At 45.5% G+C, this 18693-nt stretch overlaps 1 long non-coding RNA gene across 1 annotated transcript in view; it reads left to right on the top strand.

Annotated features, from left to right (window-relative positions):
* LOC144767196 (uncharacterized) overlaps window positions 1-16725 on the top strand; it is a 709556-nt gene extending 692831 nt beyond the window's left edge. The window contains exon 3 of the long non-coding RNA XR_013598094.1: window positions 16665-16725. This is a non-coding gene — a long non-coding RNA (uncharacterized LOC144767196). The remainder of the gene's footprint in view (window positions 1-16664) is intronic.
* Window positions 16726-18693: the final 1968 nt, after the last annotated feature.

The following is an 18693-nucleotide window of genomic DNA, read 5'->3' as shown; positions in this document are numbered from 1 at the left end:
GACCAGGCCACTAAATATAATGAGATCAGAATTGCAAGAGCTGATGTAGTAGATCATCTTGATGGTATATTACGAAATAAATGGGAGGCTAGTAAGTTAGCTCATTACAAATATGGAGAGGGATGCTGGAAGTTACTATTCTGTAAGTCGAGAGTAGAGTATTCTAAAAACATAATCAGAGAGATAGTATCTAAAGGAGCTGGCGGGCGATATAAAGAGGACTCAGATATAGGACTAGCATTCACGGATGTTTTTCAAGAACTATAAACAGAAGATCTTATAGTCTATGAGATCCAGGGGCAATAAACAAGTTAAAGAGATGGATGGCCTACCTAATGAGTTTTATAAAACGCTATCCAATGAATTAACTCAAGTTTTGGCTGACTTGATAGGTGGGATATTTTCCCAGGGTCATGAGATTCCACAATCTTGGGATAAGGCCGCTATCAGTCTAATTTTGAAACCCAAAAAAGACCCTAAGAGCTGTGAGTCATATAGACCGATTTCGCTGTGATTATAAAATGTATACGCAGGTCTTAGCGAAGAGGTTAGAAAGAGTTACTGGCTTGTTGGTTCAAGAAGATCAGAATGGCTTCGTCAAAGGACATCAGTTGTAGGAGTTAACACATGATTTGGTAGCTGCTAAAGATATGACTATAGAGAATAAATTGCCATTAACTGACCTTACATTCGACGCTGCAAAGGCCTTTGACAGGGTAAGTTGGTCTTTTTTTAAATCAAGTCATCCATAAGTTAGATCTGGGTGAGAATTTTGCCAGCGCAATCAACTCAATTCATAGTAAACCAACAGCCAGGTTTATAGTGAACGGGAACCTGACTAAATGGATTCATATATAGAGATGGACAAGACATGGGTGTCACTTATCCCCCCAGCAGAAGACCGAAATCATGACATGGAATACACAACTGAATTGCTCCCTTCTAAAACAAGAAATAAGATACTTAGGGGTCAAGGTGGTCTTGGATTTGGCTAAGATGGCCCAGGTCGACTTCGGGGAAAAAAGGAACAAGACTAGGATTTTATTAAGATCTCTGGGCTGTCTTCCGCTTCCAATTATAGGTAGATCCAACCTGGTAACATTTTTAACTCAGCCAAAGTTTACTTTCATATTTAACATGGTCCCCCTATTGTTTAAACTAAAATGGATAAAAAAAAACTACAAGGAGAAATAACAAGCTTTATCTGGTCATGTAAGGGAGTGAGGATTGCCTGGAAGAAACTTTGAACGTCAAAATCAGAAGGAAGCATTGTAGGGCTAGCTTTCTGTCTATACTGCTGGGCTTTTCAGTTAAAGAATCTAAGATTTCTTCTGTCCAACTTCTCTTCTTTTCCTCCTAGTTTCCAAGCCATGATAAAAAAATCTTCCGTATGGAGGTGAATTTTTCTCCTTAAATATGGACATCCAACATTTTTCAAGAAGTTTAGATTAAAGATCTTAAATGCTGTGTGTGAGCTTTTGTACCAGGTTAGGCGAATTATGAGGATACCCTACTACAGTACCTTTCCACCTATATGAAACTCACATGGGATTCTGGATAGCAGTTCCATTAATTGATGCAGGAATAAATAAATGGGAACAAATTATTGAAGAAAATAATGTAGTCTCCTGGGAATCTCTGACTGCATCCACAAATCAAAGGCCATCTAAATTGAAGTACTACCAACTATTAAGCTGGGCACATGGTCTAGGCAAAGATAGTGACAGAAATAGTGAGTGGTAACATAAACTGTAGGGGACCCCCTCCTCAACGTAAAGAAGTTTCAAAGTGGTACTGGATGATGGTGAAAGGCAAGGAGGGAGACTTTTACTTTACCAGAGGAGATCTGGAGGGGAGACCTGTCAGAGACAGAGTTAACACACTTATGGCAAATATTGATAGTTACTTTATGGTTGGTAATAAAAGCTACACCTCTCAGAAGGAACCATTTGTTTACAGTACACAGGGCATATTGGACTCAAAAGATTTTATCAAGGATGGGAGGTCGAACAACCAAAAGCTTGCCTTACATGTTCCATGGAAGAAACAGAGGATGTACACATGTTTTGGCAGTGCCCATTGATCCAGGTCTTTTGGCAAGAAGTTGATAAGGCCGTATCTGAAAATCTGGGAAAAGAGATCAAAGAAAGCTTTGAACATGTGATCTTCGGGGTCTCACCAGGTGATGGGCCACTGTTAAAAAAAAAAAACAAGGCATGCATCTTTGCTTTTCATCTCAATCTTATTGGCAAGAAGATACATTTGCTTGAAATGGGTATCCGCTTTACCACCTGGTTATATGGACTGGGTAAGGTATGTTAAAAGAGTAAGGGCCAGATGTAGGAAGGCTATTACCGGTCGGTAACGGCCAAAATTAACGAATTTTGTCCGTTACCGACCGGTAATAGGCTTTTCTGATGTAGGGGCCGAAATTAAGGATTCGGTAATTTACTAAATCGGCAAATTACCGACTTCTTAAAAAACGATTCGGTAAATTACTGATTTCTTAAATACCGATTCGGTAAATTACTGAATTCCTAATGAAGGGAGCACTTAAATGAGTGCTTATCCCATGTTAGGATTCGTTATTTACCACCAACTACAGGTTGGTGGTAAATAACGAAAAAAAACAAAAAGCAATTTTATCCAAATTGCTTCAGTGCCATGTTATACATGCCCTTAGGGCATGTATGTCTGCAACATGTGCACCCATACACAATTGAGGGGTGCAACAGGGTGTCAAAGTGACACCCTGCCACCCTTCAATGTTTTCCCCATTTTACCGAATCGGTATTTACCGATTCGGTAATTGCCATTCATTCCTATGGGCCTCCATGCCCAGAGGAATGAATGTCAATTACCGAATCAGTAATTATAAGAGCACTTTTGAGACAATATCTGCATAAGGTCCAAAGATTACGAAATAATCAAAAACCATCACAGAAAGGGGAGAAACACCCAGGTCGATAAGAATCATCTTTTGCGTGGTTTTCCAGGGGCCCAAAACAAGAAATCCAGGAGAAAATGGTCGGAAGCCCTGTGCAAAAAAAATATATATATATATTCTACTCCTAGTGCCTTTCCTGAGCTTATACCTCTTCTGCTATTCTTTTGTGAATGAGGACCAAACAAATAAAGAAATCCTGATTGGTACCTACAATTGGGGCAAATAGTTTGCCCCGATATTCATTCTATGTCCCACAGATTTTGGTCCATTTTTTCAGACAGCCCCTACTTTCATAGACCACTTTCTCTGTCAACATGCACCAATCCATGTCTCTTTCAATCGTTCAGGTGCGGTGCTAGCTCTGCTCTCAACATTCGTACTATGTTCTATTAGCCACCATTAATCCCAGCGTCATCCAGAGCTGGTCCATAAGGGTGAGGTCAGTTGCGTCCCAGACATTTAGGAGGCACCACCTAGTGGTTATCTCCATGTCGCTCCCACAGATATTTAAACGGGCAACCACTAACCCCAGGAACTGCTGAAGTAATGGGCAGCTCCATAGCATGTGAAAGAATGTCCTCTCCCGACCACATTTCTTAGGGCACAATGCGGTCTCTGTCCTACCCATTTTCACAATAGTAATACATGCATAAGAACAAAAGTTACTTACCTGTAATCTGTGGTACTCCAGTATTGGTATCTTTCATAGATTCACATGCCTGAATCATTCCCCGTCGTCGGAGTGGGAGTCCCACGGTACATAAAAATAGCAATAATTATGCATATCATAGGTACATCCTAGGTAGATTAGAACCAGGAAGTGAAAAATCTAGAAATCAATAGGAAACATCTTTTCACTAGCATGACTTGTCAAAGTCATTATATATTGTCCAAATTCGCCTTGATAAGGCAGTCGTCTAGATAAGAAAAAAATCTGAATTCCTTCCAGCCGAAGGTGTGCAGCCACCGGTGCTAAGACCTTGGTAAAGACCTGTGGTGCAGAACGTAGTCCGAAAGGCAGGGCCTTGAACTGTAAATCTCTGCCAGCCACTCTGAACCTCAAGAACCTTCTGTGTCTGGGTAGAATTGGTATACGAAGATAAGCGTCTTGGAGGTCGAGGGTGGTCATATGATCCCCTGCCGTGAGGAATTGAAGGATCTCCTGAAGAGTTAACATCCGAAAGGACAATTCTTTGAGATATTTGTTGAGGGAGCAAAGATATAGAATGGGACGCCCTTCCCCTGATTTTTTTTTATCAGAAAGAATCTGGAATAAAAACCGGTTCCTCTGTGCAATTGGAAAACTACTTTGATCGCTCCTTTTCATAACATCAAATTTATTTGGACAAAAAGCTCCGAGAGGTGAGCTGGAGGTGGTCCTTTGGGAGGATAATTTGGAGGGAATTTTACGAACTCTAAAACATGGCCTCTGGCTACAATGTCCAAGACCCATTTGTCTGTTGTTATGTGTGACCAATTTGAGTAGAAACGGGAGAGTCTTCCTCCAACTTTTAATGGGGTAAGCGGTTGAGCAGGTGGCAGGTATCACTGCTACTTGGGTGTATCACGGCCTCGGTAAGTTGACTTGCTTCTGTTTTGTGAGTAGGAGGAAGATGGTTGCTGTCTGAAAGACTGTTGGCTTTGGGAAGAGTAATGTTGGTTACTTTGATAAGACTGATATCTTTGCTGGTTATAACTTCCTTGATTAGAAAAGGATCCGCGGCCTCTGGCTCCACAAAAGGGCTGCTTACGAACCTGAAGAGTTCAGAGCAACCTTCTTGTCTCGGTATCCTTTTTAATCGCCTGTAGGGACTTGTCAACATGCTGACCAAAAAGAGACTCGCCATCAAACGGCATATCAATTATTTTAGCCTTAACCTCTTGGCGAAACGATGTTGATTTCAACCTGCCCTGCCTCCGCAGGACTGCGGCACATGCCAGTTGTCGAAAACCTGTGGATGCAACATCCACTGATGAATCAATAATCTCAGCCGAGATTCGTTCCCCTTCCTGAAGGATCTTAAGTGCCTTTGACTTAGAAGGTTCAGGCAACATGTCGATGTAGGGAGAAATGTCAGACCACATCTGTCTATCGTATCGTCCTAAGATAGCCAGAGAGTTAGCTGCACGGACGGTCGTTGCTGCCATAGTGAACACCTTCTTCCCAATAACGTTCAAACGTCTACCATCCCGATCAGGAGGAGCTGACAGTGGAGAAGAGGGATTCCGCTCTCGTCGTTGAGCTGCTTGAGCGATAACAGAGTCTGCCTTTGGTTGACCTATTAGACATGCAGGGGAATTGTCCAGTGCCTTATATTTTTTATCAAGGCGGGGCAGAACCGCAGGAACAGTAGCAGGAGCTTTCATAACCTTTAATCTTTCCTGCCAAATGAAATCAATGAACGGAATAGACCGTATTTGTTTTCATGGTTGATCCTTAAAATCATAAAGGAAACAATCATCCTTCTTTGTCTCCTTGGGAAGAAGAAAACGCTGGGTAGCTCTCTCCATAAGAAGGTGAAAACCTCCAATGTCAACAGGAGGAGAGTCGGCAGGAGCAGGAGTTGAATGAGACAGAGTTTGTATTCGGTAATCATACTATTCGGTAAGGAGTGATCTATCATCCTATTCTCCTTCCCCCCTATCGTCGTCAGAGGTGTGAACGTGTTGGGAGTGATGCGAAGGAACTGGAGAATGTGGCCTGGGCGACCTCAGGGCTGATGAGGATTGAGGAACAGGTGTGGGCGGTAAAGAAGCAGCCGATTCAGATGGGGGAAATGGCGATAGTAATCATACAACATATACTGCAGATTATTTAAAAGAGCCAAAGGCATTTGGGCCATATGGATTGGATCTTGAGCTGGGGTAACCATTTCCGGGCCAAAATCTTCCTCTTGATCCACATCCTAATATTTAATTAAAAGTTCTGAAGGGCTTCTGGCAGTACGAACTCTACCCCTTCATCTGATTCATCTTCATCCTCTCCAGAGTCTAGCAATGTTTCCGGTAATCTGAGAGGAACTTTAGCTGGCAAAATGGTAATTGGAGAAAGGACCTCCAACGAAGAACCACGCCTATGCTGCAAAGAAGACGTTGTTGTTGAGGGAGGCAACTGTACAGACACTGCCGTAGACGGCGTAGAGTTCATTGCCGGCATAGATGAAGACCAAACTTGAAGAGCCGTACATGAAGACAATGGTAGGGTTGGCAAAGCAGCCGTTGACAGAGTAATCGTCGATGAGGCGGGTGTCGACGGAGTCATCATCGACGGGACGACCTTCGTCGACGAGGCAGTAGTCAACGAAGCAGATGTCGACGAGGCCATAGTCGATGACACTCTTTTGATCTTCGTCATCGAAGGAACATCGACGGTAGATTTCACCTCCCTTGTCGACGGGACAGGTCTTACGGAGGCGGACACCAGCGTCGACGGCGAGCCCGCCGACGACATTATCATCTGTAACTTTGGTGATGAGAAAGTAGTAGTCGACGTCGTCGCCACGGAATGCTTCGTCGACGAAGGAGTCTTCGTCGAGCTTGTCGACGAGGGAACCCGATTCTGAGGTAAATCCTTGTCAGAAACTTGTTCGGAAGCTTGAGACTTCGTAGTATTCCTCGGGGCGTAGAAGGCAGAGTCTTACTCTTAGAAGGTTGCACAACCTTTTTTGAGGTAGAAGGCATCTCACCACTCGTGGAGGAGTGTTGTTTCTTAGCCACCTTAGCCCCAGGAGAAGAAACTTCCACCTCAGCAGAGGAGGTAGTCTGAAGAGAGGCAATACTTCCAACTTCAGATAAGGGATTGTCCTGGTCTTTAATCTTCTGTAGCCACAGAAGCAGACGTCCCTCTCTGTCCCTCAGAGTCTTTTGAGGGAAGGTTCTACAGATCTTGCTGTCGCAGGGATTCTGCTCCTACACAGAACTGTGCATAGAGATTTGGAACCTCAGTGAAATACGGTGTGCCAAAACTCACCTTAGTATCCAAAATCCCCTACCAGACTAGCAATCAGTGTCTCATTGGTTCTTCCATACCCCCAATGATTAGACAACCCAGAACATGGACTTAGAACACCACAGGTAACGTGGAACACATGGACATTTTTTCGTTATACTATCATACCAGTCCAAAACGAGGAGTAAATGAAGACACGTTCAAGTTTGAAATATTTATTTCTAGTGCCGTGTTCTCAAGCGCAGTATCTTAGCTAATACAAGAAAACATATTATAAGCAACAAAGTTATCAGCATAGTTACTATTCCATAAAATACAAAGGGAGAAAGCATGTTAAAATGCTAAAGGGAAGAAGGCTAAATTACACCTCAGTCTTACCCTCCCTTGATAATATATTATATTATATCTACAGAAGGTCTCTTTGGGTTTACAATGAAGCCCCATACCTCTGGTCCTAGTAGAAAGGGATCACATCATTTTCTACGCCAGCTCTCTGAATGCAAATGTTCTCCAAACTGTGTGTGCATGCTCTGCGCAGTGCATTATTAAACGCTCCAAAATCAGAGGTGGCCACAGCTGCATATGTGTTATGTCTAGGACGTGCGCTGATCAGACCGAACAACAACCACTGTGTGGAAATAACCTTGAAGGCCTCGGCACTCACTGTTCAGACATAGCTTACCAAGCAGGGCTGATACTATAGGAAAACATATTATTCTCATGTGAAGCAAAATATTCTGCTAGACTCTAAACATTTATAATATTGTGTGCCGTGTGCAAAAGCAGCAGAGAGGAAAAATGGCGTTTAAACTTCTAATAAGCTCATGCTAACTTAACACAGTGTAAAGGCAAAGCCCATCTCCATGACAGTGCAGTCTCTGATGGTCAGGATATAAGCAGTAAATTCACTTCTTGTGAGGATCTTCTGAAAATAGCCGGAGCTTCCCACAAGACTCACAAGGTCGAAAGAGAGATTTCTATGAAGTAGACATCATAAATGGAGAAATTCCAAGGAGAAAACTGAGAAATACTGAGCAGAGCTCAGGGAGACTCCCTTCACACGACATGCGGTAGAAAATCTGAGAGCCTAAGCCTCTGAGGAGAACATTCTGGAGGGTGCTGTTGCCTGATTGGCTGTAGTTTGGACTATATATAATGACTTGGACGAGTCATGCTAATGAAAAGATTTTTGCTGTTGAGTTCTAGCTTTTTCACTTCCAGGTTCTAATCTACCTAGGATGTACCTATGTTATGCATAATTATTGCTATTTTTATGTACCGTGGGACTCCCACTCCGACGACGGGGAATGATTCAGGCATGTGAATCTATGAAAGATACCCCAATACTGGAGAATAGCATCTATGTAGGATTTTTTGTTGCACTAGATGGAACCTTGACCTTATGGCCACCCCATGCGGCACGCCAAAGCATCGGGCCACTCATTGTCCTCCAAGCCCTCAAGATCAACCTCCCAGTGTTCTTTCAAACAAATCAAGGGAGTTGTTTATCAATTTATGGTAGGTAAGGGAGATCACCTTCTTGGGCATGTGATCGTCTAATAATCTGTCTTCAAGCAGGGACAATTCCGGGATGTCTTCACACCTTGGCAGTGCCTTCTGCAAGGTGTGGCATATTTGTAAGTACCAATAGGTTTCAGTGGGCACCAATTGGTACTCATTATGTTAGTCAGAGAATGAAATCATTCCACCTTGTGTCCACAGGTCTCCCACCTTAGATAGGCCAATTGGATACCACTTGTCGAATCCCTTTTATGTAGCGTGGGTGCCTAGCAGAACAGTGTCCCACAGGGGAGTGGCTCGTGTAATCTTGCCTCGCTAACCCGGAGCATTCAGTGTGGTGTGCCAAAGGGTAAGTGTGACTGTAGTAGAAGTAGGGAAGGACGTTGTGCGAGTTCTAACATTGATGGCTCTGAGGTAGCCCCCAGGTTGCATGTTTCTACTATCTGATAAGCTGGTTCGTTCTCCGGAAGATGGATACAATGGTTAATGGTGACAAGCTGAGCTGCCCAATAGTATTTTTGTACGTCAGGCAGGGCAATCCAGCCATCGTAACAGCTTCTTATCAATTTCTTAAGGGCTGTTCGTGGGGGACCCCATCCCAGAGTTGCGTACATGTTTTGCTTTTGATCACTTGGAAATAGGATGGCGGGACAGAGTAGGGTGTATTTTAAAGCGCATATAAAAACGGGGCAGAGCCATCATTTTAAATAAGGCAGCCTTCCCTATAAGTGACAGTGGCAGGGTCCTCCAATGCTGGACATCTCTCCTAAGGCACATGAGCGGAGGCTCAAGGTTATGAGTGTAGAAGGTGCGTGGGTCTTTGGTAATATAGATCTCTAAGTAGTGGAACCCATTTGTAACAAACCAAGCCGCACAGTCGCTGACTAAGCATGGTACGTTTCCATGCAGGAGATAGATCCGAGACTTATTCCAGTTAATGGTATATCCGTAAAAGTGGTGGAAAAAAGTGAGTATATTCATTATTCTGTCAAAAGTAAAAGTCGGGTCAGTGGCATCGAATAGGATGTCGTCTGCATAAAGGGAGATCTTCCCCTCTCAGTCTGCAGTCCATCTCATCCCTCTTATTAGGGGCACGCCTCTAATCCAAGCAGCCAACAGCTGCAAGACAAGAGAACATTAACAGGGAGAGGGGACAACCCTGTCTCATGCCTCGCCTGAGTAGGAATAACAGGGACATGACTCCATTCACTCTTACCTGAGCCAGCGGGTCAGTGTATAAGTGCCCTATCCAGGACATGAAACGAGGGCCAAATCCTGGTTTAGACAGGACTTCCAACATGAATGTCCACTCAGTACTGTCAAATGCCATACAAGCATCAATGGAAACTACAAGGGCATCCACCTGGAGCTCACCAGCAGGGCCCAGGATGCCGGGCAGTCGCCACAAATAAGTGAGGTGTTTCTCTCCAGCATGAAGCTGGATTAATCCAGAGGAAACAGCATTTGAAATACTTGTATTAGTCGCATAGCCTATAGTTTCAGGCACAATCTTCCGGCGACTTTCCCTCTTTGTGAATGGCAACTATACTTGCCAACCTCTGATCCTTGGGCACAAGGCCAGATTTGCAGCTTTCTAGAAACATTTGCAGGAGGTGTGGAGCGACCTTTGAAGCGGTAAGCGTGTAGAGCTCAATGCGTAGGCCATTAGGGCCCACTGTTTTGCTTGGATTTAAGTCCCGGATTACTTGTGTTACTTTGCTTTCTGCAAGTTCCTGTTCCAGGAGTACCCTATCTGTCTCTGGAAGGCTTGGTAGCCAGATAATCAATAGTCACTCGCGAGACTCCTTAGCCATGGCCATAAGTACTGGGATGTATAGGTGAGTGTAGTAGGCCGCAAAGGGATTCGCCACACCCTGCCTAACTTTGATATGTTTGCCTTTATTGATCAGTATCTCTAGTACCCTCCGATTTGCTTTTTCCCTTCTGTCAAGCCAGGCCTGGAGCTACCCCACCCTGTCGCCCACCTCATAGCTGCGCTGCCGGCTTACCTGGTGGGTGGCCCTAGCTGCCGCTGTTGCAGAGTCCTTGTATTCCTTTTGTTTCAGGGATAAGCTATGGTGTACATCCCTTTGTTCAGTGTTAGTGAGGTGGGATTCTAACTCCTGGATTTCACAATCAAGCATGTGTAAATGGGCCGTCTTTTCCTTTTTGTGCCCCGCTATTAATGACATGCCCTCACCCTTTATGACTGTGTTATACGCCTCCTGTAGGGTCTGCGACAAGGTCACCAGATCTTCATTTTCCTCAAAGTACTTCTTTGTGGCCTAATAAAGGCCCGCACAAATGCAGGGAATTATTACAATACCAGCACAATTCGCTGGCTACTACTTCAAGCAACCAGGCCGTAAATGGCCCAGACTGGGAATGATCAGAGATGTCTGTGGTGGGATGGCAAACCTCCCAGAAAGGAGGCAGCTGGTGAATTAAGGTGAGTATTTAATCGATGCGTGAGAGGCAGCCATGGGCTCCTGAATGGAATGTGTATTGTTGTGTTGCGGGGTTAAACACACACCATGTGTCAAGGACTCCAAGAAGACCTGCCGCACCCTCGAGAAAGCCTGGTTCCTCGACCGGACCACCGACAACATGACCGCCCTCAAACACGCTACCCGCAAGCACCACCAGCTCATCCGCACCACCAAGAAGAAATCCCTGAAGGAACGACTGGACAACAACGCCCACGACAGCAAAGAGCTCTTCACTATCGTCAAGGAGTTCTCCAACCCCAGCACCGGCACCAACGACATCACTCCGTCACAAGACCTCTGCGACTCCCTCGCCTCGTTCTTCCACCGCAAGATCGCCGACATCCACAACAGCTTCGGCGCCCCACCCACACACCCAACCGTCGAACCAATGCCCCCCACCGCCACCCTTCGCACCTGGACCACGGCGACCACCGAAGACACAGCCCGCACGATGAACACCATCCACTCCGGATCACCGACCGACCCCTGCCCACACCACGTCTTCAACAAGGCCGACTCCACCATCGCACCCCAACTCCGGAACATCATCAACGCCTCCTTCAACACCGCCACCTTCCCGGAGAGCTGGAAGCACGCCGAGATCAGCACCCTCCTGAAGAAACCTACAGCGGACCCCACCGATCTCAAAAACTTCTGCCCCCATCTCGCTCCTCCCTTTTCCTGCTAAAGTCATCGAGAAGATCGTCAACAGACATCTGACCGCCTTCCTCGAGACGAACGGATCCCTCGACCCCTCGCAGTCCGGCTTCAGAGCCAACCACAGCACCGAGACCGCCCTCATCGCAGCCACCGATGACATCCGGACCCTGCACGACAAGGGGGAAACAGTGGCACTCATCCTCCTGGACCTCTCCGCTGCGTTCGACACGGTCTGCCACCGCACCCTAGTCCAGCGCCTCAGCAACATCGGTATCCAAGAGAAGGCACTGGAGTGGATCATCTCGTTCCTCGCCGGAAGAACACAAAGAGTCCGCCTCCCCCCGTTTCGCTCCGAGGCCACCTAAGTCATCTGCGGTGTCCCGCAAGGATCTTCACTCAGCCCCACCCTCTTCAACATCTACATGAAACCTCTCGCAGCCATCGCACGCCAGCACAACCTCAACATCATCTCTTACGCCGACGACACCCAGCTGATCCTCTCCCTCACCAGAGACCACGACACCGCCAGAACCTGCCTACACGAAGGGATGAAAGACGTCGCAGAGTGGATGAAGGACAGCCGCCTGAAACTGAACTCGGACAAGACGGAAGTCCTCATCCTGGGATCTTCGCCCTCCGCCTGGGACGACTCCTGGTGGCCCCCAGCCCTGGGCACCGCACCCAAGCCAACCGACCACGCACGCAACATGGGCTTCATCCTGGACCCCTCCCTCTCGATGACCAGACAAGTCAACGCCGTCTCCTCATCGTGCTTCAACACCCTGCGTATGCTTCGCAAGATCTTCCGCTGGATCCCGACCGAGACCAGGAAGACTGTCACCCAGGCACTCGTCACCAGCCGACTGGACTACGGAAACGCCCTCTACGCCGGAACCACAGCCAAGCTATAGAAAAGACTCCAGCGCATCCAGAACGCCTCCGCCCGACTCATCCTGGATGTCCCCCGACGCAGGCACATCTCTCAGCCACCTGAGGAACCTGCACTGGCTCCCCGTCGACAAGAGGATCACGTTCCGGCTCCTCACCCACGCACACAAGTCTCTCCACGACCTGGGCCCCAAGTACCTCAACGACCGCCTGACCTTCTACACGCCCACCCGCCAGCTACGGTCCACCAGCCTTGCCCTCGCAGCCGTACCACGCATCCGAAGAGCCACCGCCGGAGGAAGATCCTTCTCTTACCTGGCTGCCAAGACTTGGAACTCCCTCCCCATCCACCTTTGGCTGACCCAGGACCATCTCGCCTTCAGGAAACAACTCAAGACCTGGCTGTTCGAGCAGTAGCATACCCATCCCCCCAAGCGCCTTGAGACCCTCCCGGGTGTGTAGTGCGCTATACAAATGGCATGATTGATTGATTGATTGTCAACAAGGCTGAGCACCGCTATAAAATCAACCAAAGGTCAGCGGGAGGACCTGGCCGGGCGAGGGGGCCAACAGTTGTTGGTGTCACAAAGGTCTGTATTAAAGTCACCTCCCAATAGCAAGCCAAATTTAGGAAGCTGAAGGAGGAGTGCACTAAGATCGACAAATGCTGCATCATGAAGTCGTAGGGGTATATAGAGTGAGATTATGTTGATGATCATAGTGACCTCCCACTGTCACGAGAGCGCCGCATATCTCCCGTGTGTATTAGGCCAGGTGTTCTGTGTGATGAATGGCAGTGACTTGCGCATAAGGATACCAACCCCTCTGGAGCCTGTTGCGTAACCCGCATAGACAACCATTTGATATCCCCACCTCTCTAAGGCATGATAGGTATTTCCCTGAAGGTGAGTCTCCTGAAGAAGAACCATGTCAGGAGAGTGTCTCTTGAGGTATTGTAGTACTAATCCATGTTTAATTGTATCACCTAACCCAATAACGTTCCAGGAATGGATTTTGAACCTAGGAGTTGCTAACGTGTTGGCCATGGATGTCAGGTGTCTTCAATCAGAATGTTGTTCTACCTGATGGTATGCAGAGGCAAGATCGAGCTTGGAAAATAACCTTGCCCCAGCAGTGTGAGCAAATAAGTCATTGATTTTGGGCAATGGATGAGAGTCCACCCAAATGTTATGCGCAACCACCAACGGAGGACAACCACAAAGACGATTTAGCAGGTTCTTTGATACCTCGCTCACACAAAGCCTTAAGGTCCTTCTCTAGGTCATGTCTGACACTCCCCTTATTTGTGTTTGACCAATATTGCTCCTTGTTTTACCCTGATTTTATGGTTGAACCCTCTGATTTTAATGCCATATCATCACATTCGATAACCAGCACCTACTCTTTCGCTCCGTGTCTGAGAACCATTCCAAACTCCTTTTACACTCCAAAACATCTTCTATGTACCCTAAGAGTTTAAACCTCCATCATTCATAGGAAACAGGTGAACGGTCAGGTGGGAACAGGGTCCTGTCACCTCTAGTTTCTTTAAAAAACATTTGACTGATCATTGTTATTCTGGCACCTGAATCCACCAGCAGTGTAAGAATCTTATCACCAACCCAAATGTCCCCTGTGGGACCTACACAAGATAAAGGGTCACCCAAAATAGGAGAAGACCTTTTACCTCGGTCAGGCGATATAAGAGCGGGAAAATCCTCCTCCCCCATGGTGAGCACAAGCTCATGTAAACCTTCTATTTCAGAATCAGATTCTGCATCGCCCTCTAACTCCATTACACCTGCTACCAATTTCATGGAATTGTTCTTCTTCTGGCAAACCTTTGCAAGGTGTCCAATTGTTTTGCAATAGTTATAAATGGCATTTTTAGCTAGACATGTTCTACCACTCTTGCAATTTGACGAATTACCACAATGGAAGCAAATATGGAGGGAAGAACTTCCATTTTTAAGTGTTTTTTTATTGCTGTTTTTTGGTTAAAATTTAAACCCTTCCACAAAGATTTGCCAGACTTAACCACATTACCCAAAGGTTTTACGTCAAATTCCTTGACAGAGATTTGAGAAATCTCTTTGCTCTTAGCTATCTTGATGGATTCATCAAGAGAGGGATTACCCATAGACAACAACTTGTCTATGGGTAATCCCTTATGTATTTGCTTATCTTTGCAATGACTAACAATCTGGTCTCTAATCAATTGGTCCATAAAGTAGTCAAACTAACACTCTGAAATCAGTCTGCATAGAGCTCAGATGTAGGAATCTACATCCTCAGCGACACTCTGTTTTCGTTGAAAAATGTGTGCCTGAGGATAATCAAGTTGCCGGTTGTCAAACCTCAATTGAAGTTTTTTTTAACAGCAACTCGGTACTCATTAAGAATTTCACCTTCATCTAGTACTAGTTCGGGCAAATGTTTGAACGTTGACCTTCCTTCAAAACGAAGGGGATGTTTTTCTTTCAGCTCTGATTCTAGAGGCTTCAATCGCCCCTAAGTATGTCCCAAAGGCATTAAAATCAGACACGCCATCTGATGGGTGGTTCGCACAGTGATTCTAGAAAAGATGGTGGGGGAGTGAAGGACTGCATTTTAAATTAACAAGCGTACTGAGGAAAAGTCAGAAAGCTAATAAAGTTCACCAGAGCCGAGCCGATGAGCATGAAAAGAAATAGAAACTCCTTGGGCATTTTCTATTATTTAATATATCTGGGTTGACTGTATTGCATCACTTACAATGGAAATATTTACTCCTTCTATTCACCCTAATCGCACAGGGCCCTCCTACGATTAGAGTAAACTCTCATGTAGTTCAATATCTCAAATAGTCTGATCCATAACCTAAAGGCATAATTCTTTCCTAATAAATCTTTTTTTCTGACAATAGGAGGGGGGATTCTAAAAATTCCCAATCATCTCCATCAATTACTAGCTTGGGACCAAATTCCACCCAATGCACAGTCTCAATGAAGAAACATGGACACAAATGAAAGTCTCATTCTATTTAGACTTCGAAAGTTATTGTATTGAAGAATCAAAATTCATTTGTATAAACAATCTCTTTAGCATTTCAGTTATAAATATAACAGTTTTAGTAAGAGCACTCAGTATTTGTGCAGAAACAATTCAAGTCACCTAAAAGAGGTACAATGTCCTACCCATAAGATAGTAGGATGGTTCTTCAGCTGACATCAATAACCTACTTTGATCCAGGAAAAGGAAGATTTAAAGTCTCTAGGGGCATTGTCCATAAAACTAAGGAAGGAGAAGTTCAGGTTTGGCATGAAAGGTTCTCAGTCCATCTGCTACTGACTGTAGCATCACGGTGTAAATATAAAGGAAAATATTTAGAATCTTTAAAGATCCTTCTGCATGGAAATAAATGAAGTGCAATAAAGCATTGCATTAGTCCTTAAAGCACAAAGTGCATAAAAGAAAATAAATCAAGTGTGCATTCAAGAAACAAATTTGAGTGTGTTACCCTTCTTCCAGGGTTTCTTCTTTTATAAGTTCAAAATGAAATGTCCATGTCGTGTTGTGTAACACCACCATCGAAAAGACCATCATCTGTTCAGGATGCACATTAAGTCATCTAAAGAATAGCAATATAGGCAAAGTTTCCCATGTATGCCATGAGAACGGAAAGATTAGCAGGTCCACATCGGCTGTCTAAGAAAAACATAATAGCAACATACAGCGTTGTAGGTAACACAGTCAATGGTACGTCCATTCCCATGGAAAAGGAATTATGTAGCGAACACGGAATGCACAAATGGCAATATGAAATGCAAAATTTTTTGTAGTAACTAAGCCACTGTTAAAAATCAGAGCAAAGCTTTAACACTAAATATGTCGTAACACGAAGCCTTTAACTTGACTCCACGTTCACTTCATTTAATGCATTTGCGAACATTAGTCTTTTTCTTCTACAGATTTTATTTCGTCATAGAATCTGCATTGGGAATCTTCCAATTCAAGATCATTCCTTTTTGATTGACAAGAACGTACAAAGGATGTATCATTATTGGTGTTAGTACTGTGATTACTAATACATTGTATACATTTCTGTAGCAATTAGTAGGATCCACCAGGCTTAGCACCGTATATATTTTGTTCTTATTGTTTGTTTATTCATTCTTTCCGTTTAGGAATATTTATTTAATAAGTTTTCTTCATTTCTTCTTCTTTCCAGGTTTGGGAGGCCGGGACCAGCATCACAGAATGTCCCTCGGACAGAGAAGAAAAGACACAGGCAAGTGTCCAGTCTTACATTTCAATTATCACAGCAGGAGAGGGGTGGGGACAGGGGTGAAAAAGGTTGTGAGGAATAAATCACCCAAACACTCCACCACCAGGTGTATTTGTCTTCTTTTCTTTATGCTTTCTTCCCAAGTTATCAGCACTAGATTTTAGATATAAGAGATGAGGAGCCTTCAAAAAGTTAAATCATATTTCTCTCCAAAAGGGATGATGTTCGTTTTAAATTAGGGAACAATTCAAAAAGTAGATTTTTTTTAGAAACATTTCTTAAGACCACATACTGAGCCCTCATTTTTTAGGTCTCGCCTAGGCAGCGCGCATGCGTTGCTCTAGGAGAGGGCCTTTCGCAATCGGTCTTCACTTTTCAAGCACTCGCACTTGTGCTTGTGGCGCCATCCACCTTGCGGGATCGAGCAGCGGTGCGCTGCTTGTAATTAAAGTGGCCTCGGCACTGCTCGCTCCCGCAAGGTGGATGCCGCCACAAGCACGAGTGTGAGTGCTTGAAAAGTGAAAGTAGTGGTTTTCCCTCACCTCCAGTGAGTTGTAGCCTTGTACCTAATTTGTTTACATTTAGATTACTAAATCACACCAGCTTCCGCAAGCAACCTTCATGCGTGATTAATCAATTAATCTCCCCATGGTCCCCCTGTTTACTAAAAACAGGGTGCTAAGGAACATTCACATGCTCTATAAGAAGGGACCACCCCGTTAAATCTGTTTTGTGTTCAATCTACTCGCCATTTTTTGTTTCTAATATTCAGCCTCTTTCTGCTCTCCCATGAGCCCCCTTTGAGATCCTCCTCTCCTTTTGCATTCTGCCAGCACCCTCCTACCCAATAGTCGTCCACCACCACCACCACGTCCACCACCACCACATCCACCAGCACCACCATGTCCACCACATCCACCACCAGCACATCCACCACCACGTCTACCACCATGTCCACCACCACCACCACATCCACCACCAAGTCCACAACCACCACCACGTCCCCCACCACCACGTCCAACACCTCCACCACATCCACCACCACCATGTCCACCACCACCACCACGTCCACCATCACCACGTCCACCATGTCCACCACCACCACCACCACCACCCGTGATGGGTATAGTGTCACTGGAGGGCAGGGGTAATAGGAGTGTCAACCCCAGCTGTACATGGGACATTTAAGGGTGCATTGGCTGCGAGAAGACGGGAATAGGGGCTAGAAGTATTACACCAGACCCAAGATACAATTTGAAGAGGCAAATGTCACAGGGGCTCCTGTAAAAGCACTCGCAGCATCTCTACCTCACAGTGGCATACCTGTACGAGCCACTCACTCAAAACAAGCATTGGCATAGCCAATAGGTCTCGCCTTTGGGACCTTATAAGTGTTTAGCCACATGCAACACTTAATGTTGTTGCACCAAGGAAATTGTGCTGGATAACTAAAAACTTATAAGGTCCCAAAGGCGAGACCTATTGGCTATGCCAATGCTTGTTTATACTGGGGAGCCCTTGGTATTCTCTGTTTTCCGTGCTAGTAGTCACCCTCCTCCCGGTCCAACGAGCACGTACCTGTGCTAGCCACGTTCCTCCTGTAACGTGGCGGGGCATCTCATGGCTTCGGCGGTCTCCGGATCCTCTCGTCTTCTTCGCGGGAGTTGTGCTTGCCCGATACAGCAGGTCTCTGAGGTGGGAAGGCGTCCTCGTCTCTCTTCGGCATCTCCTGTCCTGCTTTAACCCTTTTCCTCCTTCGAGGCTCCCAAACCACACTGGCCATCAGGGAGAAGGATTTTATTGGTTTGAGACCTGGTCACGTGACTTTCCGGCCCGTAGCTCTTAAAGGACACCTCCACATTATTTTCATCATATTCTTCCCAGGGGTTTCCGTAGTCTAACAAAATCAGCAGGCTGTCTGTCCAGCTTCCTCTACCTGTCTTCCGGTCGAAGGCTTAAAATACAGAACAGC

Source organism: Lissotriton helveticus, chromosome 7 (assembly GCF_964261635.1).
Source record: "Lissotriton helveticus chromosome 7, aLisHel1.1, whole genome shotgun sequence".
NCBI lineage: Eukaryota > Metazoa > Chordata > Amphibia > Caudata > Salamandridae > Lissotriton > Lissotriton helveticus.
This window is presented reverse-complemented; position numbering and strand designations above follow the sequence as displayed.